The sequence below is a fragment of the Sus scrofa genome, chromosome 13 (genome assembly GCF_054392235.1).
Source record: "Sus scrofa isolate SSC_HxYL_T2T_F1_AM1 chromosome 13, Sscrofa_HxYL_maternal_Yorkshire_Landrace_v2.0, whole genome shotgun sequence".
NCBI classification, from domain to species: Eukaryota; Metazoa; Chordata; class Mammalia; order Artiodactyla; family Suidae; genus Sus; species Sus scrofa.
In genome coordinates, this window is record NC_139395.1 from 112,700,339 (window position 1) to 112,727,857 (window position 27,519).

Consider the following 27,519-nt stretch of genomic DNA (forward strand, 5'->3'; position numbering starts at 1 on the left):
AAAAAATAAAGATTATGAGTTCCTTATATAAGAATTCTCCTACTATGAGGATTTTTAAGAACTAAATTTTTACAGTTTGAGAAAATAGTTTATTATCATTAAGTCTGTTGTTTTGTGCTTACCTTCATTGTAAGCGCAAAATGTACCTTCATTGTACATTTTGTGGATTTTTAAAAATATAGTCTCCAGTTTTTTTCTTTTTGATTTTTGTTAGGTTTGACATTTTCCTGTCATCTTCATATTAGAAGATTCCAGTATTTGTTTATTATACTAGATAACTTATAAAAATATTAAATGAGATTGATCCTATAGTCATTTTGGAATAGTTCCTCGTGAACTTCTTTGGGTGTATTTTATTCTTTGTACCAACCATTAAAGAAAATTAAACTCTCCTCTATTTTTGTCTCGGATTTCTTCAGTTTTCCTTAAGACAGGGATCAAGTCATTAATTCCTAATAGTAGATTCAGTAGATTGAATAAATGATTTATTTCTCCATTTCTAACATAAGTATTTAAGAAAACTTGTCTACTTAGGACCTTCGTTTAGGAGGATTTTGAATGTCTAAAACATTATCTTAGTTTGATATAAAAAATTACCCACAGAAGAAGAGTTGTGTGCATTGTCAAATAAATGGCAAACCCAAATCAGCTCTAAGCCTGTTTTATAGGATGTTTGTTCCTAAAATTCTGGTTGATTGCTTGGAGTCTTGAGAGGGAACATTGCAAAAAAAAATTAATAATATGCTTTTAAAGATTATAAGATAAAGTATTTGAAGTAGGTTCAGGTTTGTTTTAAAATTATTCATTGTACCAGCTTGTACAATAGTCAAAATATGGAAATAACCTTTGTCAATTAATGGATGAACAGATAAAGATGTGGAATATGACTCAGCTATAAAAAAGAATGGAATCTTGCCTTTTTTGTAAATATGCATGGACCTTGAGGGCATTTTGGTAAGTGAGGTAAGTCAGAGACAAATACTGCATGATTTCGCTTATATGTAGAATCTTAAAAAGCAAGACAAACAAGCAAATAAAAAACAAATAAAAAAGAGAAGCTCATAGGTACAGAGGACAGACTGGTGGTTGCCATTGGGAAGAGGGGGAGGTTAAATGTGTTAAGGAAATCAAAAAGTACAAACTTCAGATATAAAATAATTAAAATATGGGGATGTAATGTACAGCATGGTAACTATAGTTAATAATACTCTTTTGCGTATTTGAAAGTTGCTAAGACAGTAAATCTTAAAATTCTCATCACAGGAAAAAGTTTTGTTACTTTGTATGTTTGTGGATGGTAAGTAGACTCTACTGTAGTGATTACTTTATGTACAAATATCAAATCATTTTCTTGTTTACCTGAACTTAATATAATCTAAATGTCAGTTATAGTTTAATAAAAATATATTAATCAGGTATCCCTTTTCATTTGTCTAGAAAAGATTGAAGAATTTTGTTAATTTGAAAGAATAATATATTAAATATTCCACATCAAGCATTTTTATTTTCTAGAAGGAGGTATGGTATGGCTCTTTGGATGCCTCTTTTAAGATTAAGTATGCTAAAGTAAAAGAGTTGAAGCATTGTTTATTACTCTTAAATGAAGAATATTTTGGAATTTTTTTTTTTTTCTTTTCAGGGCCACACCTGTGGCATGTGAAGGTTTGCAGGCTAGGGGTTGAATCAGAGCTACAGCTGCCAGCCTACACCCAGCCATAGCAATGCATGATCCAAGCCAGGTCTGTGACCTACACCAAAGCTCATGGCAACGCCAGATCCTTAACCCACTGAGTGAAGCCAGGGATCAAACCCTCAGCCTCATGGATATTAGTCGGATTGTTACTGATGAGCCACAACAGGAATTCCTGGAATTTACTTTTTATTCTTTTGTTTAAATTCTTAGAAATGAGGGTTTGTACATAATTAGGTTCTAGTCTATCAGTAAATTAATAATTTGTAGATTTCTTTTTGGTGATAATTATTGAATTGTGTTATATTACCATCATAGTGTCCTCTTAATTTTTGTAACAGTCATGAATCTTTCATACTCTTAAAGGAAATGAAGAAAAACAAAAGACAGTCACTTTTTTTGAATGACAGGTAACAAAGCAGGAAGGAAGCTGATAGAGAAGGCTTCCATGATATCCTTAAGCTTTAGCCACTTAAGAGGATGGTACCAAGCTTTATTGACTACTTGGGGAAATTAAACTTCATATGACAAAAGCTAAAGGCTTTTATGTTATCACTAAAGGCAAATATCTGATACTCTGATGGCTTTTTTTATTATTAGCTTTGGAAAAAAGCTTAAAATATGGCTGTAGATCTTTGTAGTTACACTTTTTTTTTTTTTTTTTTTTTTTGTCTTTTTAGGGCCACACCTGCGGCATTTGTAAGTTCCCAGGCTGGGGTCTGTAGTTACACTTTAAACTACATCTTAATAGCTTTCTGACATTATTTTTTAAAGTACTTTTTCAGTGTCTATCTTATTAGCACTTGGTAAAATCCATCAAAGTAGATAAGTACATGCATTTTATTTAAAAATTTTAAGGGGCTAGAATAAAATACTTTTAAATTGATTTTCAGAAATATATTTCTAGCTAGTTCAATGATTTTTTTAAAAATTAAGATAATTTCCAACATATTCAAGAGTAGGAGAATAATAATGTTTATCCATTACTTGGGTTCAGTAATTACTAAGATTTTTATCATTGCTGCTGCAGTGGGTGCAGTGCTGGTGGTAGTGTTGAAGCTGCTCCTTTTCTTCCTGCCCTCCACCCCACTTCTCCTCATTTGTTTTTTCTTTGCTGAAGTATTTCAAAGCAAATTTGGGCACCATGTTATTTCACTCACATACTCTTTGCTTTGCAGCTCACAAAAAATAATGAAAGTTTCTTTTTTTTTAGGGCTGCACCCACGGCACATGGAGGTTCCCAGGCTAGGAGTCGAATCAGAGCTGTAGACACCAGCCTATGCCAGAGCCACAGCAACACAGGATCCTAGCTGCGTCTGCGACCTACACCACAGCTCACGGCAACGCCAGATCGTTAACCCACTGAGCAAGGCCAGGGATTGAACCCACAACCTCATGGTTCCTAGCCAGATTCGTTTCTGCTGTGCCACAATGGGAACTCCAAGTGAAAGTTTCTTAACATGAAACAATGCCATTAGTAAATTTGTTTTGATACTGATTTTTTCAGCTGTCTACTCATATTCTTGCATATGCCTACCTCACATTTGAGCTACTCTCACACTTTGTGAAATTTATGTTCTATATCTTAAAAAGTTTTTCCTCTTTGCTTTTTTTTCTTTTTTAAAAGAGCTCACTTTGAATTTATCCTTGGCTACAAGGTATCAATCTTCATTTCTCTATAGCTTGGAAAAAATCACTTCTCTGTCTGGTGAAATAGTATAAAGTAAATAGCCTCCAAATAATAAATTTTTAAAAATCTATTTTATTAAGTACTACAAAAGTTTCTTACTACATTGCTGGCTTGTTCCAAATTTTTTATCAAGTTCAAAAATACAGTTTTTTTTTTTTTGGCGTTCCTGTCATGGCGCAGTGGTTAACGAATCTGGCTAGGAACCATGAGGTTGCGGGTTCAATCCCTGGCCTTGCTCAGTGGGTTAACGATCTGGCGTTGCCGTGAGCTGTGGTGTAGGTCGCAGATGCAGCTCGGATCCTGTGTTGCTGTGGCTCTGGCATAGGCTGGTGTCTACAGCTCTGATTCGACCCCTAGCCTGAGAACCTCCATATGCCTCGGGAGCGGCCCAAGAAATGGCAAAAAATGTCTGTGTAATAAAACTAATTATACTTTATATAGTCTCAAAGTGATTCTCAAATTGCCTGTGGTAAAAGACATTTTTTTCCCCTAAATTTTTAATCATTTCAGATTGATATTTTAAGAAATTAATAAAATATATTGTAGTTATATCAAATCACTGTATATTGTAGTTATATCAAATCACTGTATAATATCAAATCACTGTATAATAAAATATATTGTAGTTATATCAAACCACTGAATAACCTGTGGGTTAGGGGCACCAGTCACCTCTGCAGTTGAAAATCTGAGTATTCCCTTACAGTTGGCATGCCTTATTTGTTCTTAGGCATCTGTGGATTCAACTAACCAGAAATCATGTAGTTTATAGTACATATTTTTTGAAAGAAATCATCCTGTACATGGATCCACACAGTTCAAATCTGTGTTGTTCAAGGGTAAACTGATAGTTCCTCAACTCTTTTTCTCAATTTCTTTATCCTCTTGCAAACTGTAGTAGTTCACGCACTGGCATTGGTCTGTTTTTGAGTAGTTCTGAAGTGTTACTGTTAAACATAGTAATTGATAGTATTTATTTATCATCTGGGATTGTTCCAGAGACACTTTGCGGTAAAGTATAAACCCATGTGCTTCTCATGTATTTCCCTTTTTTTTGGCTCTCCTGGTTTGGGGGTTCAAGACTATTTGCAGGCATTATATGAATTATATGGGGTCATTGGATTGTTCACTTGTGCTGAAGGAGCAACCTGACCCTTATAAAATGTACAAGACCAAAATGTATGAAATGTATGAAAGGTGTATGTGTAGAGTTAGGATGTATGGTTGGAAGCCTTAACCATGAGTCAGAGAAACAGCACAATAAAATAGCAATAGTGTTAGATGAATTGTTACAAGATCTGGATTTTGATCCCTTTTTCATGACTTGGAAGCAATACGATCTTGACCTCTATCTCTTCTTATTTAGTTATGTATAAATTGTGGTTACTAACTACTCTGCCTGCTTTGCCAAGTTTTAAGCATCATAATCTTGTCTTTTTAAAAATTTTATTTAATTTTTAATTTTTAAAGTTTATTTGTTTATTTGTTTTTGCTTTTTAGGGTTGCACTTGAGGCATATGGAAGTTCCCACCCAGGGATTGAATCGGAGCTGCAGCTGCAAGCCTATACCACAGCCACAGCAGTGTCAGATCCAAGATATGTCTGCGACCTGTACCACAGTTCATGGCAACGCCAAATCCTTAACCTAATGAATAAGGCCATAGATCGAACCCACATCCACATCCTCATAGATTCTAGTTGGGTTTGTTACTGCTGAGCCATGACGGAAACGCCCTTAATGTATTTTTTTAATTGAAGTATAGTTGATATATAATGTGTCAATTTCTGCTGTACAGCAACATGATACACGTACATACATATACACACACATACATAATACACATTTCTTTTCTTATATTATCTTCCATCATGGTCTATCCCAAGAGATTGGATAATTCCCTGTGCTCTACAGTAGGACCTCATTGCTTATCCACTCTAAATGTAATAGTTCGAATAATCTTGTCTTTTAATCACTTATTTTTTTCTGTAGAAGTCCTCAGTACCAAGATGTTTATGGGTTTCATTTTAGTTCTTTAAAACTGTGTTGTCTCAGCTACTCATGTATAGTATATGCTCCGCTTTCAATGTACTACTTTCTAGCTGCTTCTTCACGACTGGGTATTCTTTTCTATATCTCACAGCCTCTTTTTACTCCTAAATGTTTATAATTTGGCACACTCAATGGTCATCAAAGCTCTTTTGGTATTTGTTTTAGCTTTTGTTCCTTTTTTTTTTTTTTTTAAATTTTATAACTACATCATTTTCTTCGTATATCCTGGTTCAAATTCCTGAGTTCAAATCTGTTTGGCTAACCTGAAAAAAGTTTGCTGACCAATCTGTGGACTGACTTCCTTTAGATGAGATAATTCCATCTAGGTAACTGATCTAACTGTGGTTGTACTCTATGTTGGTATAGAGCCTGGCAGGTTCTACTCCTGGCAGGAGCAGCATGGTCAGTGCAAGTACTATATGGTCTAAGTGAATAGATGGACTTTAGTAAAAGGAAGTGAAATTCTTCAAGGTGAATAAAAGTATATCCACTTAACCCCAACTGGGTGAAAATATTTGGAGGAAAGGGGAAATTATATATTTGAGAAAATTAAGCATACAGGTACCTTTTAGGAAATACCGTACTAATTTTATTCCTATTAAAATGCATTGCATTGGAGGAGGACTTCTATGATTTTTTTATCTTTAATCTTCTACATTTCTGTTAACACTAAACTTTTCAAATGAAAAACCCTTTTGAGTGCTTCTCATGTAAACTCTCTGTTCCAAAAAGTTTATGGTTAATTTGAGGATTCATTGAAGGAAAAGCAAAGTTGTAAAGGACCAAGCTGTAGAGCTGAATTGTTCTTGCCAACTGTTAGTACTGTTTAAAAGATGTGGTATATTAAAGGCTGGATGTTTTAAATTGAGTCATAATTGGTAGAAAGACCTACCACTGTATTTCATTTTATTTTATTTTTAGGGTTTTTTTAATTGTTATTTCCCCAATACAATTTTTTTTTCTACTGTACAGCATGGTGACCCAGTTACATATACATTTATACATTCTTTTTTCTCCCATTATCATGCTCCATCATAAGTGACTAGACATAGTTCTTAGTGCTACACAGCAGGATCTCATTGCTAATCCATTCCAAAAGTAATAGTTTGCATCTATTAACCCCAAGCTCCCAATCCATACCACTCCTCCCCCTCCCCCTTGGCAATCACAAGTCTATTCTCCAAGTCCCTGATTTTCTTTTCTGTGGAAAGGTTCACTTGTGCCATATATTAGATTCCAGATATGTGATATTATATGGTATTTGTCTTTCTCTTCCTGACTTTCTTCACTCAGTATGAGAATCTCTAGTTCTATCCATGTTGCTGCAAATGGCATTATTTCGTTCTTTTTTATGGCTGAGTAGTATTCCATTGTGTATATATACACCACATCTTCTAAATCCAGTCATTTGTCAAGGGACATTTAGGTTGCTTCCATGTCTTGGCTATTGTGAATAGTGCTGCAGTGAACACGTGGATACATGTGTCTTTTTAAAGGAAAGTTTTGTCCAGATATATACCCAAGAGTGGGATTGCTATGTCATGTGGTAGTTCTATGTATAGATTTCTAAGGTACCTCCATACTGTTCTCCATAGTGGCTGTACCAGCTTACATTCCCACCAACAGTGCAGGAGGGTTCCCTTTTCTCCATACCCCCTCCAGCATTTGCTATTTGTGGACTTTTTTTTTTTTTTTTTTTGTCTTTTTGCCATTTCTTGGGCCGCTCCCGCAGCATATGGAGGTTTCCAGTCTAGGGGTCAAATCGGAGCTGTAGCTGCTTGCCTACCCCAGAGCCACAGCAACGCGGGATCCAAGCCACGTCTGCAACCTATACCATGTAACACCGGATCCTTAACCCACTGAGCAAGGCCAGGGATCGAACCCACAACCTCATGGTTCCTATTCGGACTTGTTAACCACTGAGCCACGATGGGAACGCCTTTGTGGACTTATTAATGATGGCCATTCTTACTGGTGTGAAGTGGTATCTCATGGGAGATTTAATTTGCATTTCTCTAATAATCCGTAATGTTGAGCATTTTTTTCATGTGCTTGTTGGCTATTTTAGACATCCTTTTAATAAAAGGTAGTTCCATTTGTTGCATCAGTGTAAGATTATGTTATTTATTTGCTTTTTTTCCCTTTAGCATAAAGCCAAAAAAAAAAAAAAGAATTTATTTGTATTTTGGGAAAATCACAAATCTGACTTGGACACACCTAAAAATGATAAACATTATTAGGAACAACAAAGACTGTCTAAAAACTTGAAATGTTCTTCTAAGAATAGTAATGCAATTTGCTAATGTAAATGAAGATCATTTAATAAGCTGTCTGCTGTCATTTGCCTATTCTACAAAATATTTACTCATCTTATGTGTTAGGTATAGTAGTAGCCCTTGATGTCCATCAGGACCACATAGCAGAGCCTGTAAGAATGGGTTGTTTCTTGCTCTAGGGTAGTAGTTGAAATGGGAAAGCATTTTTAAAAAGTTGATATATAATATGTTTTAGTTGTAGTGTACAACATAATGATTTGATATGTGTATATACTGTGAAATGATTACTACAATAACTTTAACATTCATCACCACACAGTTATAATATTTTTCTTGTGATGACAACTAAGATCTACTCTCTTACCAACTTTTAAATATACGGTAGAGTATTATTAACTATAGCAAACATATTGTACATTACATCCCAGAACTTTTAGTCTTATAACTAGAGGTGTGTACCTTTTGACCACCATAATCTATTTCACCCACTGCCACCCCTCACTGCAGGCAGCTACCAATCTATTCTCTATGAGTTCTTTTTTCTTTTGTGCTCTTTGGATTCCATATATGTCATATCATGTAATATTGTCTTTCCTTGATTTATTTCACTTAACATAATGCTCTTAAGTTTGGTCCATGTTGACCCAAATGGCAGGATATACATCTTTTATATGGCTGAAAAATATTACATTTTATATATTTTTGTCTCACATAAATTTCAGTCATTCATCCACTGATGAACACTGTTTTCTTTGGAAAAATGTCTGTTCAGACCTTCTGCCTGTTTTTTAATCAGATTTTTTTCTATTGAGTTGGATGAATTCTTTATATAGTTTCAATATTAGCCCTTATCAGATATGTGATGTAAATATTTTCTCTCATTCCATCATTTGCCTTTTCATTTTGTTGATGGTTATCTTCTTGTGTGGAAACGTTTTAGTTTGATGTAGTCCCACTTGTTCACTTTTGCTTTTGTTGCCTTGCTATTGGAGTCAAATGCAAAAGAAAAAAAATCATTGCCAAGACTGCTGTCCATGAGTTTACCTCCTGTGTTTTCTTCTAGGAGTTTTACGGTTTTAGGTCTTGTGTTCAAGTCTTTAATCCATTTTGAGTTGATTTTTTTGTGTGTGGTTGAAGATTCATTCCCTTTCATGTAGCTGTTCAATTTTCCCAGCACCATTTCTTGAAGAGACTGTTCTTTCCCCTACTGTATGCTCTTGGCTCCTTTGTCATACACTTATTGACCTTAAGTATGTGGGTTTATTTTGGGGCTCCCTGTTCTGTTCCATTGGTGTCTAAGCCTGCTTTTATGCCACTACCAGGCTGTATTGTAGTTGAGTTCGAAGTCTGGAAGTGTGGTGCATCCAGCTTTGTTTTCTTTCTCAAGGTTGTTTTGGCTCTTTGGGGTCTTTTGTGGTTCCATACCAATTTTAGGATTATTTGTTCTATTTCTGTGAAAAATGCCATTGGAATTTTGATAGGGATTGCATTGACTCTGTAGATTACTTTGGGTAGTATTGGACATTTTAACAGTATTTATTCTTGCAGCCCATTAGCACTGAATATCTTCTGATTTGTTTCTTCAATTTTTTTTTCATCAGTGTCTTTTAGTTTTTTAATGTACAAATCTTTCACCTCCTTGGTTAAGGTTATTCCTAGGTATTTTATTCTTATTTATGCAGCTATAAATTGGATTGTTTTCTAAATTTTTCTTTCTGATAGTTCATTGTTACTGTATATAAATGTAACAGATTTTTTTCGTATATTGATTTTGTATCCTGCAACTTTCCTGTATTCATTGATTAATTCTGACAATTTTTTTTGGGGGGGTAGAGTTTTAAGGGTTTTCTTTCTTTTTTAAAAATTTTTTCTTGGAGTATAGTTGGTTTACAGTGTTACATTACTTTCAGGTATATAGCAAAGGGAATCAGTTGTACATATACATATATCCTACATATGTCTTTTTTTTTTTTCTTAGGGCCGCACTCATAGCGTATGGAAGTTTCCAGTTTAGGGGTTGAATTGGCACTGTAGCTGCTGGCCAACACCACAGCCACAGCAATGTGGGATCCGAGCTGCATCTGCAACCTATACCACAGCTCACCAGTGAGCAAGGCCAGGGATCAAACCTGCTTCTTTACAGATGCTAGTCAGGTTAACTACCACTGAGTCATGATGGGAGCTCCATATATATCTATTCTTTTTCAGATTTTTTTCCCATATAGCTTATTACAGAATGTTGAGTAGAGTTCCCTGTGCTTATAGTATGTCCTTGTTAGTTATCTATTTTATATATAATAGTGTGAATGTATTAATCCCATAGTCCTAATTCATTTCCCCCTCCATGTTTTCGCTTTGGTAACCATAAGTTTGTTTTAAAAATCTGTGAGTCTGTGTCCTTTTTGTAAATAAATATTTGGTATCATTTTTTATTAGATTCCACATATAAGTGATATCATGTCGTATTTGTCTTTCTCTTTCTGACTTACTTAACTTAGTAAAATAATCTCTATTTCCATTTACGTAATGGAATGATTTCATTCTTTTTTTATTGCTGAGTAAAATATTATATTGTATATATTTACCACATCTTCTTTATCCATTCCTCTTTTGATGGACATTTAGGTTGCTTCCATGACTTGGCTATTGTAAATAGTGCTACAGTAAACATTTGGGTGGATCTGTTTTTTTGAATTGTGATTTTCTCTGTATATATTCCCAGCAGTGGGATTTCTGGATCATATGGTAGTTCTGTATTTAGTTTTTGAAGGAACCTCCATAACTGTTCTCTGTAGTGGTTGTACCAATTTACATTCCCAACAACAGTGTAGGAGGGTTCTCTTTTCTCCGCACACTCTCCAGCATTTATTGTTTGTAGACTTTCTGATGATGGCCATTCTGACCAGTGTAAGGTGGTACCTCTTTGTAGTTTTGATTTGAATTTCTCTAATAATTAGTGATGTTGAGCATCTTTCCATGTATGAGATTTCTGTATATAATATGTCATCTGCAAATAGAGATGTTTTACTTCTTCCTTTCTGATTTGGTTGTCTTGAATTTCTTTTTCTTTCCTAATTACCCTGGCTTAGGACTTTCTATATTTTGTTGAATAAACATAGCAAGAGTGGGCATCCTTGTCTTTTTCCTGATCTTAGAGGAAAACCTTTCAGTTTTTCACCATTGCTGAAGTGGTGCTATTAGCTGTGGACTGACAAATATGACTCTTATGTTGAGATACATTCTCTCTATGCCCACTTTCTTGAGAGATTTTTTTCATGAATGGATGTTGAATTTTTTCAAATGCTTTTTTGGCATCTATTTATGCGATCATATGATTTTTACTTAGTGTTTTGTCATTGTGGTGTATCACATTGATTGATTTGCAGATGTTGAAAAAGTGAAGTTTCCAGATGTCCTACAACCCAATTATCTGTGAGCAATCTCTCTCCCCCTTTTTAAAGCAAGTTCCTTCTTTATTTGTTCAAGGCTCCAGGTTTAGATTTATTCTTAGTCATATTTGCTTATTTGCTACTATGTAGATTCAGTGTTGTCTCCGTTATTAAAGTGCTGCTGCTGTATTTTCCCTTATCCATCAGATTGATCTCTAGCCTTTTGTATTTGAGGAAACTCAAGGATGGCTTTAGAACTCTCTGCTTCCAGAATTGCTATTTTAGGCAGTTTCCCCCCCCCATTTATTGTTTATTTACTTCTTGGATTTTCTTTTCTTTTCTTTCTTTCTTTTTTGTTTTTTTTTTTTTGTTTTTGTTTGTTTGTTTGTTTGTTTCGCCTCACCTGTGTCATGCAGAAGGTCCCAGGCCAGGAATCGAACTGGCACCACAGCAATGGCAAGAGCCACAGCAGTGACACTGAAGGATCCTTAACCCGCTGAGGCACCAGAGAATGAGTTCCTGCTTGGGTTTCTTTAAAATTTCTTTTAATTTTTCATTCTTAACTGAAACCATTAGAGAAGGGAACACTTTTTTGAACCACATTTGTTTCTGATGTAACTATGCAAGACAGTGTGGCCTGGTATTGTGTCGCAGAATAATGCTGTCACTTAATGAGTGCTTTTAAGAGATCCTTTGAGATTGCTGGAAACTAGGGAACCCGAGTTGAAAAGCATTGTATTAGGAGTAAGTAGATCTGGAAATTACTTGATTAGTCATGCCTCCTAGACCTTAGATCTTGTTGGATGGTACATTTTAAGAAAAATGGTCTTTGATCAGTTTGAATAGGTGTGACCTTTAAGGAGAGTTGATTATCTCAGGTATCTTGTTCATTGCTGAATCTTTGCTGGAAAGTTTTGTGAACCAAGGGGATCTTCTGAGATTTAGTGGCATGTTTTGGGAAGATTTTCTAAGTCTTGATCACCACTGATGTATAAAACCTCTTTTTTGTTTGTTATTCATCCGCTAAGTGGTGTTAGGTTGATTAAATTTAAGTGATGAGAAAACCCAGGGTCATAATGTGATCGGGATACATGTTTGAAATTTTAATTTTTTGTAGAAAGACAGTTTTTTAAAAATTCCATTTCCTCTAGCTGTTTCCCCAATAAATAACAAAATCCAAAGTCTAAAGCAGCTTAAATTATTAATTGTATCTTATTTAGCAAATAGAATTTTTAAAAGGTTAGATGCTTGTAGTTTTTCTTTATTACTGTTGATACTGTACAGGGAATCCAGCATAGCTGTAAGAAGTGAAGAATGGATAAACTAAAATTTTAAATTGCTAATATTGTGTTATAGCAATAATAGTAATAACACATACCAGTTAATCTCGTGCTTATTTAGGACCAAATAGTAATACAGAATGCTTAACATGTATTCTTAACACCTTCCTTATAACACCATCCTTATAGCAATCCCATGGGATAGGAATCATGATTTGCTGATGAGGAAAGTAGGTTTTACATCTATATCAAGGACAGACAGCAATAAGTTGTGGTGCTAGGATTTTTGAAGAAAAACTTATTGTGTCTGACCCCAAATCCATGACCTGGAGTTTGGAAATATGACCGTTAAGTGTCTTTGGTGGTTGCAGAGTAAATTCTTTACTTCTAACTATCTCTATTAGGAGAACTGGATTAGATTAGAACTGATTGTTCTGTTCAGAGACCCTGAGGTTCTGGCAATGTCATAAGTGCTTTGTAGGTTTACTCTTTTTCCAATATATAAGAAACAATGTAAAACAAGTGATGTATATCCCATTTGGATTACCAGTGTTTTGGTTTTTACTCATTTTTATTACCTATCTCTATTTACACAAAAAGTAAGGTAAAAGCTTACTTTCAGAGAGTCTCAAAAAAGCTTTCAGAAATCCTTTTCTCTCTTGGAATATAAATAAGTCTACCTGAAATTACCTTTTTCTGCCCCCACCCCCCTTCATTGTGGGCTGACAAAACTCTGGAAATGAGAAACAAACCAAAACAAACCTGGGTCAATATTTCTGAAAGCCATGGGGTATTTTGGGTTGTTTTAGAAATAGGGGTGTTTTCTTCCCATAAGAAAATAGCCTTGAAAGCCCCTTCTTCCAATTATCCCATCTCTTTCTGTTTTTATTTAAAAGTGAAGAATGTAGAATAGAGAGGAGTAACTGTACAGAGATACAGTAAGACACAGCTGTGGCCTTGCTGGCCTGGCCTAGATTACAGTGTGTGAAGCTAGAGTTCAGACTATAAGTTGATACCGTAAAGTGGTATAAGGAAGGAGTGTGTGTAGATAATGATGTCCAAGCCAGGTCACCAGTTCTAACAGCATAGCAAGATATGTAGGTGAGATGGGCTAAAAAACCATTAAAATAAAGACTAGCCATTGAGGTAAATTGGAGGTGGTCCAGAGAGTTCCAGAACAGAATATTATGGCCATTTGTCTGGCAAGCATGGTTCATCTAAAAGAAGCTTTGGAAGCAGTACAGTCATTATCAAAGTCAGGAGAACATGGAAACCATTAGGATGATTGTAGGAATATTAGTATAGCCCTTTAGGCTGTATAAAATATACTTACATGTGCATTTTTGGTTTGTTCCTTACATGATTTATCCTGATTGAATAGATAGAGGAGGCAAGTTACAGTGTCAAATTTAAACCCTGAAAGCCCAGTTTGATTTCATCCTGGCAGTTTTTGCAGGGAGAAGAGTATCAGAATTAAGGTGAGTGTAGCACATTTTTGCAGGTAGAAATAAGGTCATTGGGTTTGAGAGTATTTTAAATGGAAAAAGCTGCAATAGGGTGAAAAAAAAGACCGTTTTTCATTATTATTCCATATCACGTAGCTGAACACACAAATACATATATTTTGATGAGAGCTTTTAAAAACAGCCTTCACCTTTTTTTTTTTAATGTGGGTGGGATCCTTATTTGGTTCATAAATTGGTCTTTTTAAATCATATTTTAGTTTGTGGCCAAGTATTTCAAAATAAATGTAAACATCACATAGCTTTGGTAATCTTTGCTTAATGCCTAGTCAGTGTTGTGTATGTGTGTGCATACATATTTGCATATGTCTGTTCACTTCAGTCCTATAAAGCTTTAGTGTTGTTAATTGCAAACTACGGTGATGGATGCAGTGATAAAACAACTGATGTTTCGGTGCGTCTACTTACACTGCAGTTGATGGGAAGCTTCCATTTTGTATATTTGTGAGTATGAATGAGAAAGCAAAGTCTGCCTTGGGAATTTTATAATGAATATGAGAGAGATCCTGCCACAGGTAGTTATTAAAACGTCCCCTGAAGTCTTTTATGATGAATGATTGTGGCTGTGTCTGAGTCTCTGACCTTCCCTGAAGCCTCTGTTTTTTAAAGAAATCATCACTACCCTAAGCCATTCACTTATTAAAATTTAAAAACTAAATTCCTACTAAGTTTTAGTTTGTACAGTGCATATTCTGAGTAACTCAAATAATTTTATAAATATTATTTGATGAAGCTGCCCTTCTGAAAAGGAGAAAATATGTATTGATGATTTAATTACTATTTGTCACCTTTTTGAGGAAGGGTTGAAATATATATAAAGAAAAATAGGAAGGAAAATTTTGCTTATTAAAAAAGCAAAAGTGTTTTTTTTTTTTTTTTCTTTTTTTTTTTTTTAGGGCTACACCTGCAGAATATGAAAGTTCCTAAACTAGAGGTTGTATCAGAGCTGCAACTGCCGGCCTACACCACAGCCACAGTCACAGCAGATCCAGGCTGGTCTGCGACCTATACCATAGCTCATGGCAACGCCAGATCTTTAACCCACTGAATGAGGCAGGAGATTGAACCCGCATCCTCATGGATACTAGTTGGGTTCATTACTGCTGAGCCACAATGGGAACTCCAGATAAGCAGAAGTCTTTTGTTCTGGTCTTTTTCTGTAGGAAAATGCATCATCATGAAAAACTTAATACTGATAGCAGGGAAGAGAAAGATGATTAAGATTCATGAGAAAGGGGAGGGTTCTTCTCAAACACAGAAGTAGATAGTCTGGAGTAACTTTAATAAAGTATTTAAAGTTTAGTTTAAAAAATGGGATTACATATTTGCATGTAATGAAAATTTTGCGAAAGCCTGCTGAGTTTATTTGAATAGCTTGCCTTAGAGCCTAGAAGAATAAAGGGGGAACTAAAATCTATTGAATATTTACTATATGCTAGGAATTATGGGATTGTGTTAATCATCAAAGGTTATTTTATTTGATTGTCATAGCAACCTTTCTCACTTTGTATGTTTGTGTTGTACCTTTAATTAACAGATGAGGAAACAAATACAGAGGTCAGATAACTTGCTTCTGCGTATCTGGTTAGAGCTGGGGATTCACAACACTTGAGATTTCAAACCCTTCTTACTACTCCTGTCAGATACCTTGCTGTCTATCAGTGTCCTGTTAGATACTCTGTGTTCCTTTGGTGGATGGCCTAAATACCCTCTGGTGCTAATCATGTCTTTGTATTTGCCAGCTGTTGCCACAATAATGCAACCATCTGAAAACTCAGTGACACACAACAAAAAGAATTCTCACTCAGAAGTCTATGAGTCAGCTGAGCCTCTTCTTATTGCTGAGATCCTTGGGTTTGGCTCCAAACTGGGGGGCTCCTTGTATGTCTTATTCACCATGGATCAGCGCTACTCAAAGCAGAATTTTCTTTGACAAAAGGAAAACAAGCCCAATTCCTAAGCACATTTAAATCCTGTGCTCAGTGCCACTTCTGCCAGCAGTTCTTTGGGCAGAGCAAGTCATGTAGTTAAGCTCAAAGTCAAGGATGGGGAAGAATACTCTGCCTTTGGTATAGGTAGGGGAAATGAGTATATTTTGAACAATAATTAACACTACCAAACTCTTGATGGACCCTATGAAGAAAATACAACAGGATAGAAAACTCTTTTTTATGTAATATCTTATGAGGCATATTTAAATACTCTAAGTTAATAGTGTCTGTGAGAGAATTTTTGATTTTTGTATCTTAAAACTAATGTACCTGGAGACTGAACATTATTAATTGGCACCTTACTGAGCTGTAGATATCAGAAATCTTCTCATACATATTGTTTTTAGTCTGGCCTATTAGAATGTGCTTTTTTCTGTTTCACTACCCAGAGTGAGGAAAGTACAGTTTAATGCTATGTAAAATAATTGCCTTTATTTTTGTCATTAGTATTTATGTAATGATAAAGAATTTATATTACTTCCAATCCAGCAGTTAGGGAAATTAACATTTTACTTAGATCTCAATTTAGAGCCAGTCAAATTTGTGAAGAATGTTAACTATTTCTTCTTCTTTTTTTTTTTTTTGCTTTCTAGGGTCATACCCGCGACATATATGGAAGTTCCCAGGCTAGAGGTCTAATTGGAGCTATAGCTGCCGGCCTACACCACAGCCACAGCAATTTGGGATCTGAGCCACATCTGCGACCTACACCACAGCTCAGGGCAACGCCGATCCTTAACCCACTGAGCAAGGCCAGGGATTGAACCTGCATCCTAATGGATCCTAGTCAGGTTCCTCAACCACTGAGATACAGAGGGAACTCTGGGTATGTTAACTATTTCAATCCCTTTAAACTTGGATTGTTAGAATAAGTTTTTGGATTGCTTTTTTTTTTTTTCTTCCAGCTTTTCATTATTGCCTGTCAAGAATCATTGCTTTCAATATACTTATATGGATAAGACTGTTGATGCAGGGAGAAATTTGTTTTCCTGGAAAAAATTTCTTTAGACCAAAGAGAAAATGGTCTCTGAGGACCTAATATCAACATTATTATTGTGATACTATTAGACAGTTATAGCATGCTTTGTTGTGTTGATAAAGATGGTCTTTGACTGTATTTCTTTAGACTTGCGTTTTGCAGTGGGGGTAGGGGAGTGAAAAGGAAGAGGGTAAATGATCTGAGTATTCTAAAATTTTAATACTTCAGGATAAACAGAAATGGTGTCCCTAAACTCCTCTAGAAAAATGAAGAGTAATTTCTAACCCTTTGGATATTGTGTTATCAGCATTTGTTTTCCTGCCCCTGTCTCTTTGAAATAATATTTACTTTTTAAAATAAAAGTGAACTGGGAGTTCCTGTTGCGGCTCAGCAGTAATGAATCTGACTAGTATCCAGGAGGACACAGGTTCCATCCCTCACCTTGCTCAGTGGGTTAAGGATCTGTCGTTGCCATGAGGTGTGGTGTAGGTTGCTGACTCAACTCAGATCTGGTGTTGCTGTGGCTGTGGTGTAGGCCGGCAGCTGTAGCTCCGATTCTGCCCCTCGCCTGGGAATATCAATATGCCACAGGTGGGGCCCTAAAAAGACAAAAAAATTAAAAAGTTAAAAAAAAATTAAAATGAACTAATGTTAAGTTTTATGGTGAGAACTTTATAATTCTCATTTTGAAATTGTTGGAGACAGGAGTGTTAGAAAGCCAAGACTGAGGATCACTGTGCCACTAGGTAGGGTGTCATTGAAATGGTGAAAATTTAGGCGATAGGTACACCAAACCTAATGTTCTCATAGATCCACTTATATTTATATTATGTATTTCTGAATTACACACGTTTTTAATAATAGTACACCTTGGAGCCTATGTTTTGTTTGATTCAGCAACACACGTGGTTAGGCCAGGATGTCTTCTCTTAAGGATCTTTCGAATAAAGTAGGGGTTGACACACTGGATGTTAATGAGTACTTGATATAGTACTTACTATATTATAGTAATTGAAAATTATAACTAAAACTAACCTGTTTCTGTATTATAGCAATGTTTCTTTTAAGTTAGCAGGCGGTGTTTACTTTAAAGGAATTAAACTCTAAACTTCACTATGGCAGAGCCCTTGCCTGTCTCATCCACCACTGTATCTTCAGCATAGAAGAATGAACAAATGAATGTTCCTATAAACCACAGGTCTTCCTTCATTGTGTGTTTCTATCTACCCTTCTAGCAGATTTTAGTTAGTCTCTGTACTCAGAATTTTAATGTGAGAACACAAAGCCACAGTGGTTTTGTGTGCAGCATGTTTTTAAAAGTTTATTCAGAGAAATTTGTTAGAAATTTCACTTATTATAATTCTCTACCAAGAAACTGTTTTTTTTAAAATTTTGCCTGTGGAATGAATTTTTTTTATTCATAAATGAAACAGGTCTGCAGGTTTATCTTGTGTGGAAAGAGACAAGGGGGGAAGATTAATGAGCAACAGAAAATTACAGAGAAACAGGAGATATCTATCATATGTGGAACTATAGTTTTATTATTAACTGTCAGGATTGTTACACTAGTAACTGTTTATTATTATTAAAGGATTTTACTTGCTTGATTTCCTAAATAAATTATTTTTGTTCTTTTATTTATGGAAATAAAATTTGATCTTTAAAAATTAAGAATTCTTTTTGCGCTTTTAAATTACTACACAATTATTCTAAAAATGTTCAAAATTACAAAAATATTCATGTTTACAAAAAAATTATTTTGTGTCGTTTTAATTTTAGTCATAGCAAGTTTTTCTTTTTTTAAGTGCTATATGCTTTGTAGCACAGAATTAGATTTCTGTTTTTAAAAAGCACATAGACTGGTATACTTTTAAATGATATGAAATATTGGTGATCCCAGGATATGTGTAAGTTTTTTTTTTGATGGCCGACAATTTATATTGAGTAATTGTTTTATAGCAGCAATTTAGCTAGGTAACCTAATATAAATTTAAATGCATTTGTTATAATAATATATTTTATCTTTCTTATTTTCTAATTGAAGACAAGGGCAAAAGCTAGGTTTCTATGGAATTTAAATTCACTTGGATATAGTACTTAAGCATATTAGTCAATTTTTATCAGAAAAGATGCACTAGAGCTTTCCTATTAAGGTTTTAAGGTTATTGATTGGAAAAGAGTTTGAAAATATCTTTTTGCCCCTATTTCTCCTATATAGACTTCTTGAAGTTTCTCTAAATTAAATTTTAAATGCCAATTAGGAGGTTGAGTATACTAAAATGAAAGCAAATGCAACCAAAAATGGCCTCACCTTATGGTAGTTGGGCTTTTGAGAGAATAAATGGAACCTTTGCTCTGAGTGTGGCTTTGAGAAAGATATTCATCTTAATGAACACATTAATTAGAACCATAACTATTTATAAGATAATTAGAAATGAAACTTGGTAAACTGAGCTTTTCCTGCAATTAATGGAGGATTAATTACTGGAGGTAATGAAGTGGATTTTTAAATGCATTAAGGTGAAGTACAGAGATGAGCAAGGCTTTGTGATAGTTGCATAATTATTTCAGGCTGTTTGAGCATAGCTCATATGAGATCGTTAATAAGCATCATTGCATCGTTATGTATGCACTTAAAAAGACTTACCACCAAAATGACTGCCTAATTATTTCTAATTGGCAGGACTCTGTGTAGTCATTGAGCTGTTTGTAGCCATTTTAAGGTTCATTTAACTATCCTTGGGGCCATGTGATAGATGGAAAAAGCTTCAACTACATGCTGGCCTTGGCTGGCGCCGTTAATCAATTTTGGTGGGCCTCAGTTTAAATGCATTTGCTCATGCAGAGGTCAAAACCTGAAGTAGTCCAAGCAAAGTTTTGCTTTTTGAAGCCACTTGACTGTATTCATTAGCAATTAGTAAAATAATTGTGTCTGTCACTGTATTTGGATTTCCATATGACTTAGTATTCTTTTATCACTGTCCCTTCTTATTCCATATTTGCTACACTGGAAACCAAATATTCTTCCAACAAACCCTTTTAGCGACTTCAGTGTAGTAGCATATGTTCCGATATACTACCTTTCTTCATTCATTTGTTAGCTTAAACAGTGTAGTACATTTCAACACAATCATCTAATTTGCTCCTGATTGATTGCTGGTGAAAGTTTCTACTGAAGGACAACATTTTAGGGCTTTTAAGGACATCTCTAAGGAATTAGTCATTAAGCATTAAGAGAGGAAGTAAGAAGTAGTCAAATCGAATTCTGACATTTACCAGAGTTTTGTAATTAGAAGCATCTATATCTAAGATGTTGAAAGCAAAAAAAAAAAAAGTATATATACATATATATATGTCACACTCCCCTCCCCCAAAGGCACATGATGCAAGCAGGTTTTGTGCTGGGGATAAGTTGTATAATGTCTACACTCTACACTTATTTTTATGGCTCTTTCTTAAATAAGTATATTGCTTATCTAGTGTTTTTATGGAATTAATTTAGAAATATTTGACTGTCAATTTCAAATGATATATATATAATTTGTTTATAATATAATCGATATAAAGTTTTAAAATCTTATATTAGATTTAATGTGACATCCCATTAGCTAAGCATCTGTAAAGGTTTTCAATGAGCTTGTTGTCTTGTTACACATAATCATAACCATCTGTGAGATGTTGTCAAGGTATATATGCCATTAGAGTGGTTTAAAAAAACAGTGGTGAAGCAAATTGTAGGCCAATAAAATAAAGGTCAATTTATACTCCTTTGCTATGAAAAATGTGGTTTTAATCATTTCCTTAATGTTAATGCTTAAGGTAAAATTATTTATGCAGAATATTTTAAGGGATTGCCAATTTTATTGAAACTAGATGTGTGTATTTAGTTCCCTTAACAGTTTCATTATTCAAGAATTTGGGGGGTTTAAATGTCAGTCAGGCAGCGCATATTTCTTAGGAACTGACTTAATTACTGTGGATTTTTGTCTATTGTTTCAGTATTTAGAAACAAATGTATTGAACTACTTAATCTCTCAAATAAATCACCCTGTCCCCTGCTAGAATTTTGCATTTCTTTTTGGTTTTTGATAATGTCTTTTGAGTATTTTTTTTAAACACATTTTAAGAGAAAGAGGAAATATAAAGCTAGTAATTGGCTTGCTTGTTTACAATAAGTATGTTAAATTCTACAAACTTAGACTGTATCTTAATAGAATATGTTTTGTCTTTGGTTACTAGGAAATGCCAAAATAGAATATGTTTTGTCTTTGGTTACTAGGAAATGCCAATCTGTTTTTAAGCCTAGAATGAAAGAAAAAGATCAATTTAAGTGTTGGGATAGAATTCCCTTTTTATATAATTAGATAAGTCACATCTAAACGTTGATCAAATCGTCACAATTGTTGTTTTAGTCCTTTGACACTAAATTGAAATTTTAGATCTTGAATAAGGGCAAAATATTACTGTTTCACTTCAAGTAAATCCTTTTAAATTTTTACAAGTTTGTGAAGACTGTATTTTTGAAAGTGTTAATAATAATGTTCTAGAAAAATGGGACAGTATTTTAATATTATTGGCTTTAAATCTGAATATTGAGGTACAGTGCAAAATAGTTTTATAATTTTACTCAGTAGATGTATGAATATTTTCTAATTGTAATGTTATGAATGAGAAAACATTACTGTAGCATTCCTATATACTTCAGTTTCTTCAAAAGCATAGGCAACCATGCACACTGGGGCTTTCTCTCATTTACGAGTTTTTGGAACTATGGTACAGCTATGTCAATAAACCCTGGTTAGCTTACTAGAAGATAAGAAACTACCAGAGCCGAGGTGAGACATCCAAGCTGAGTTCCTCTAAACCTATCAAACTACCTACCATCAGACCAGGAGTTAGCAAACTAGAGTTTATTGGCTTGCTGCCTGTTTTTGTAAATAAAGTTTTATTGGAACACAGCCACACTCGTTTGTTTATATTTTGTCTGTGGCTCCTTTTGCTACAGTGGTGAAGTTTAGTAGTTGCTCCTAAAGAATTCATGGCTTGCAAGCCTAAAATTTTTACTGTCCCCTTGAGAAAATGTGTGCTATTATTGTCTTTGACCACCCACTCACAATCAAGCCACTAGGTGACCCAGCTGATCCTGTTGACTGCTGAAATTAGTTGCCATCTGAGACCAGGTAAAAGTCCTAGCTGATCTAGAAAATCTTGAGAAATAATAAATATTTGTTGTTTTAAGCTTCTATTGGGGCAGTTTGTTATGCAACAAAAATTAATTGATATCAAACTGAAGTGGCTTTTCCATATGATTTGTTTAATCACTAAGATTTTTGCTTTCTAGGGCTGCACCTTCAGCATTTGGTTCCCATGCCAGGGGTTGAATCGGACCTGCAGCTGCTGGCCTGCACCACAGCTATAGCCACAGCAACTCCAGATCAGAGCTGCATTTGCGACTCACACCACAGTTCATGACAACACTGGATCCTCAACCCACTGAGCCAGGAGGACAGGGACCAAACCTGCATCCTCATGGATACTAGTGGAACTCCATAATTTTCTATTCTTTTTGTTTATAGGCATTTTAAAACTTTGACGAAGTTTTTCATAATTTTTTTATTCAGATGATGAACATAGTTGAAAAGGGCTTCTTTTATTGATTACTAGTCAGTTAAATTGCATCGTTTGCAATTTTCATTATAATTTTTTGGTACCAGTGTCTCATGATTTGTTATCTACGTAATAACCACATTTAGTTTCTTGGCTGTACAACTTGTAGCTAGTTTATTAGTTTCATGTTGGAGGATATACCAAGTAGATAAAATTGTTCAAAAAAATTTTGAGGGGCTTTACTGGATTTTTTTTCCCCCTTTTTTGGCTGCACCCATGGCATACAATAGTTCCCAGGCTGGTGATCGAACTGGAACCATTGCTGCAACATAAGCCACAGTTGCACTAACTCGGGATCCTTAACCCACTGTGCCACAGGAGGAATTCCTTAATTGGATTTCTTGTATAGCTAATGTGCGCCTTTGAATATGTATTTTTTAAACATCTCGTAGTTTAAAAGTGTTGCTACCATATTTTTGTTTTGATTGCCATTTTTTTAAAAAGAAAATACTTGAGAAGCTCAGAATTACCCTGTGAAAGAAACTCAGCTCTAGTCCCAGGTACTTCTCTTGGTTTATCTAATGAATGAGGGTAGGTTTATTCCTCCTGTTTTGACACCAGTCTTTTTCATTATCAGCTTCAGTTTCAATAAGGGAAAGCTATGTTAGGAGTTCCCATTGTGGCTCAGCAGGTTAAGAACCTGATCTAGTCTGTGTGGTGTAGGTTCAGTCCCTGGCCTCGCTCAGTTCAGTAAGGATCCAGCACTGCCACAAGCTGTGGCGTGGGTTACAGATGTGGCTTGGGTCTGGTATTGCCATCTCTGTGGCACAAGCCTGCAGCTGCAGCTCCAATTTGACCCCTTATCTGGGAACTTCCATATGTTGCAGATGTGGCTGTAAAAAATAAACAAACAGAAAAACTAAAAAAGAGAATGCTACTTCTGTCTCCATCTAGGTTGACTGTTACAGTATAGGTCTGTGTACCCACAGTGGCCACATAAAATAGTTGCTCACCATATACTTCTTAAGGGATATAATCTCAAACTCACTGCAATGCAGAACCTTTCAAAAGCTTTGCCAAGAAGAACCATGAAATGGAGGAATGCTTGAAGGATATATAGTTTATCTATTTCCTTTTCACTTTAAAATATAGTCCTTATCTAAGCCTGAATCTTATATCTAGAATCATCATGACTTTATTTTTTATTTTATTTTTTTTTTCCATTTTTTTCCTTTCCTGACCCTGACCTGAGGCAGTCCCAGATATGGATAGGAATCTGTTATTTTTTTTCTTCGTCTTTTCTCTCTGCTTTGTTTGCCTTAAGAGACATCCTATTCATCCTGCATGATGGCAGCACAGGCAGGTGAAACTCCAAGAAAAAAACCCATCTTTCTTGCCAGAGGCCTAGAAAAAGGAAGAAGGAGAAGAGTATGAAGGTAATCCCAGAAAGAAGAGACCTAGAGAAAAAGCTCATATTATTCTGTACATGACTGGTACAAGGCCTGGGCTACCCCGGAGGTGCACCTAGTAGATAGACTCAAAGCAACGTAATAGAAACTTTGAAAACTGAACTTACATTGGAACCACAACTCACAGAAAGTGAAGCAGAACTTTTGATCTAAACCTAACCAGATTAATTGCCTGCTAAAGCAAACAACAAAACCAACATTCTGCAGAGAGTTTTAGCAGGACACAGAGTTTGCAACATAATACTCAAAGTGTCCAGGATATAAACCAAAAGTACTCAGCATACAAAGAACCAGAAAAATGTGACCAACATTTAAGGGAAAAGACAACCAACAGAAGCCAACTCCAAAATGAAGCAGATGTTGGAATTAAAGTCAGATGAAGACTTTGAAATAGCTTTTATAACAATGTACATGAAGTAAAGATAAACCCTTTTGAAATGAATAGAAATACAGAATTCAGTAGAGAAATAGGAACAATAAAGAACCAGTTGGAATTTTTAGAACTGAAACATAGTATCAGAAATAAACTTCCTGAGTGATCTCAATATCAGAATGGAAATAACAAAGAGAAGAGTCAGTGAACTTGTAGATAAACAAAAATAATCCAATCTGAAAACTAGTGAGAAAAATATTAAAAAATATTAAAAACAGTGAAAACTCAGAAACATGTGGAACAATAACAGAATATCTAACATGCATGTAATTGTAGTCCCTGAATGAGAAAAAAGAATCTGACAGAAAACACTTCAGCAGGTAATGGCCAAAATTTTCCCGAGTTTTATAAAAAGCATGTTATTTTTACAATTAAGAAGCTCAGTGAATAGCAAACAGGATAAACTCAAAAGAAAACCACAGCTTATCTTAATGAAGCTGCTTAAACATATGAAGGAGAATTGTTTTAACTGTTCATGATTTTATTCCTGAATGAAATATTTATCTTTTTGATATGTATTTATTGTATTTTGACACTCAGTATTCATTAATATATTTTCTTTTGTACTTAACTGGGAAAAATAAGAAGTGAGGAAAACAGTGTTTCTTATGCAATTATGAAGATAATTTCTTAAATAATCCCATGATATATTGAGTGAGATATTAAAGGAAAAGAAATATGTTAGTAGTATGTCTGTTCTCCACACTTAGAGTTAGCTTGATAGTTGGTTGATTTAATTGACTACTCTGGGTTACAACAGTTAGCATATGTGTATTCACATTTTAATTCAGGGAATGTGTTTTTGGACCACTGAAATGTTCCTTCAATTAAATACAGTTATTCATAGTCATCATCTTTTAAGATGTTTATTTTTCAATGTTAAACATGATTAGTGTGTTTGTGTGTTTTTTAATGTATTCTGGTTATAAGCTCTTTGTTAATATATATTTCAAGTGTCTTCTTGTACTTTCTGGCTTTTCTTTTTAGTCTTTTAATGGTCTTTTGATGTTCAGGATTTCCTAATTTTAACTTAACTTTCCTTCCTGAGTGGTTAGTACTTTTTGTGTCTTTTTAAAGAAATTGTCACCTACCCCAACATCATGAAAAAAAATCTCTTAGAAACTCTGTTGTTATAGCTTTAACATTTAAATCTGGATTTTTTTTTTACATGTGGTAGGATGGAGTTTTTTGCTTTTTTAAATGGTCATCTAGTTGACCTAGTAGTGCTTATTGAAAAGACTTACCTTTTTTCACTACTTGTTAGGGCTATTATTCTAATCAAGTTCCTATATATGCATGGGGCTTATCAGTTCTCTATTCTGTTTCATTGATCTATTTATCTATCCTTACATTAATATTTTACTGTCTTAATTATTGCTGCTTAAGTGAAGTCTATTTTTTTTTTTTTTTAGGTTCACACTTACAGCATATGGAAGTTCCCAGGCTAGGGACTGAATCAGAGCTACAGCTGCCAGCCTTCACTACAGCCACAGCAATGTCAGATACCAGCCACATCTGTGACCTACACCACAGCTCCTGGCAACACCGGATCCTTAATCCACTGAGCAAGGCCAGGGATTGAACCCACATCCTCATGGATCCTAATCGGGTTCGTTAACCACTGAGCCACAAAGGGAACTCCATGAAGTCTTGATATCAGGTAAATCCATCTACCTACTTCTTTTTTCCATAAGATATGTTGGCTAATTTTAACCATTTGTATATCTATGTAACTTTTAGAATCATATTGCCTATATCTTAAAAAAAAAAAAGAAAATGCTGGGATTTTGATTGGGATTTTATTGATACTGTAAGTCAATATAGAGAGAAGTGACATCTGATTTTCTATTTTTGTGTGAGTCAGGAGTTTGTTAATTTAATTTAATTTTCCAGATTTATTCACAGGGAGGTTTTTTTTTTTTTTTGGTCTTTTTGCCTTTTCTAGGGCTGTTCCTGTGGCATATGGAGGTTCCCAGGCTAGGGGTCTAATCTGAGCTGTAGCCACCAACCTACGCCAGAGCCGCAGCAACTCAGGATCCGAGCCTCGTCTACAACCTACACCACAGCTCACGGCAGCGCCAGATTGTTAACCCACTGAGCAAGGCCAGGGATCAAACCCACAACCTCATGGTTCCTAGTTGGATTCATTAACCACTGCGCCACGACGGGAACTCCATGGAGTTGTTTTTAATACCTTATCTTTTGATATCATAGGTTCTGCTATGGTAATCCCAATTCTGTTCTTGATTGTGTTTATATAAAGCGTCTTTCTGCTTTTCTTAATCATTCTCACCAAGGATTCATCAGTTTTCTTTTGATTTGTCTGACTTTTCTCTTGTGTATTTCTTAGTGATTAATTTTAGCTGAATTTTATTTTCTTCCTCTCTTCTTTGGGTTTAATTTATTTTTTGATATATTCTTGAAATGCATTGTCATTGTTTTTTCTAAATACCCACTTAAAGCTGTACAGTTTTCTCTAAGTACAACTTTAATTGCATCTTATAAATTTCAAGTAGTATCATAATTATTTAATCAATAATATTTTCTTATCTCCATTTTTGATTCATAGGTTATTTAGAGATATATTTTGAAATTGCCAAACATAAAGCTTTTCTTTTTTTCTTCTAGTTTTGTCTTTCTGTTATTGCTTTGGCCATTTGCTCAGAGAACATATTCTGAACATCTTCAATCCTTTGACATTTGTCAAGACAGTTCCATGGTCCCATATATGGCCAATTTTTGTAAATGTTATATATTTATTTTAAAGGAATATGTATAGTTTTAGTTATTAGTAGAATTGTTTTCTATCTACTGATAGGTAGGTAAAATTTGTTAATCTTGTTCAAATACTCTCTTACCTTACTGATTTTTTTGTCTGTTCTCAGTTACTGTGAATTGTGTGTTAAATTTTCTCCTTCCTTTATATTGATGTATTTTGAGGCTGTATTATTATTCATGCCTGTGAAAATAGAATTGTAATTATCTTATGCTTTTTCTCCTTATAAAATGCCTACCTTCTGTTGTAGTAAATGCTTTTGGCCTTAAAATCTAGTTTGTCCCATATGAATATTTTGGTTAGTGTTTGCCTGGTAGACCTTTTCCTATCCTTATCCTGTCGAATTTTCTATGCGTTTGTGTTTTT

The 27,519-nt window shown here is 34.7% G+C and overlaps 1 protein-coding gene and 1 long non-coding RNA gene across 2 annotated transcripts in view; both read left to right on the forward strand.

Moving 5' to 3' along the window:
• Nucleotides 1-27,519, forward strand: part of RSRC1 (arginine and serine rich coiled-coil 1) — a 439,307-nt gene that overhangs the window by 62,746 nt on the left and 349,042 nt on the right. The window lies entirely within an intron of this gene.
• On the forward strand, nt 12,621-20,202 carry LOC146397556 (uncharacterized). Its single transcript, XR_014824239.1, has 3 exons — nt 12,621-13,887; nt 15,157-16,380; nt 17,412-20,202. It is a non-coding gene; the product is annotated as an uncharacterized LOC146397556 (long non-coding RNA).